Raw genomic sequence first — 899 nt, forward strand, 5'->3', positions numbered from 1 at the left:
TATTTTAGGATAATATAACTTGAGAGTACACAGTTGGCCTTGTAGAATGCAGAATCCACCATCTTCATTTTACAGAAGAAGGAACTAAACCCCAGAGATTCTGTGGCTTGCCCAGAAAGGCACAGGTAGTTGTCATTCATTCCATCACTGGAAACAGGTCAGCATCTTGTTCTTGCAGTAGTCATCTTTTCAGGAAACAGGGTCAGATAAGGGTTGGGTACACCAGCTCTGGAATCAAATTCCTACTCAGCTCTTATCGGCTATATAACCTTGGAAAATCATCTCTCTAAGCCTCATCTCTCTCCTATGCAAAATGATGATAACTTCTAGTACTTTTGTTACAAGTGTTGTGAGCTTCATTAAGATACTGTGCAAGGTTTACCATAATAACAAACACATGGTAGCATGCATTAATGTTAACTGTTGCTCTCATTCTAGTTATTGCCCCCTCTTTTCACTGGCTCTCCAAATTTATAATATCTGAGAAGGTTATTGAAGCTAATGAGGCCTAGAACTCAGTGGAAGATCTTGAAGCCAGCCTGTATTATGAGTTTAGGACCATCACAGATAAGTGGTAAAGAATTCTGATATCAGTTTAGTAGCTAAGGGTTAACTGCATGGTCAGATTCCATCAAAATCTCAAATTGCGGGCTTCCCTGGTGGCGCAGTGGTTGAGAGTCTGCCTGCCGATGCAGAGGATACGGGTTCGTGCCCCGGTCCGGGAGGATCCCACATGCCGCGGAGCGGCTGGGCCCGTGAGCCATGGCCGCTGAGCCTGCGCGTCCGAAGCCTGTGCTCTGCAGCGGGAGAGGCCACAACAGTGAGAGGTCCGCGTACTGCAAAAAAAAAAAAAAAAAAAAAAAAAAAAATTCCAAATTTTGAAAGCATTTTATTTTTTT

Source organism: Neophocaena asiaeorientalis, unplaced genomic scaffold, assembly GCF_003031525.2.
Source record: "Neophocaena asiaeorientalis asiaeorientalis breed wild unplaced genomic scaffold, Neophocaena_asiaeorientalis_V1.1 scaffold148, whole genome shotgun sequence".
Lineage (NCBI taxonomy): Eukaryota > Metazoa > Chordata > Mammalia > Artiodactyla > Phocoenidae > Neophocaena > Neophocaena asiaeorientalis.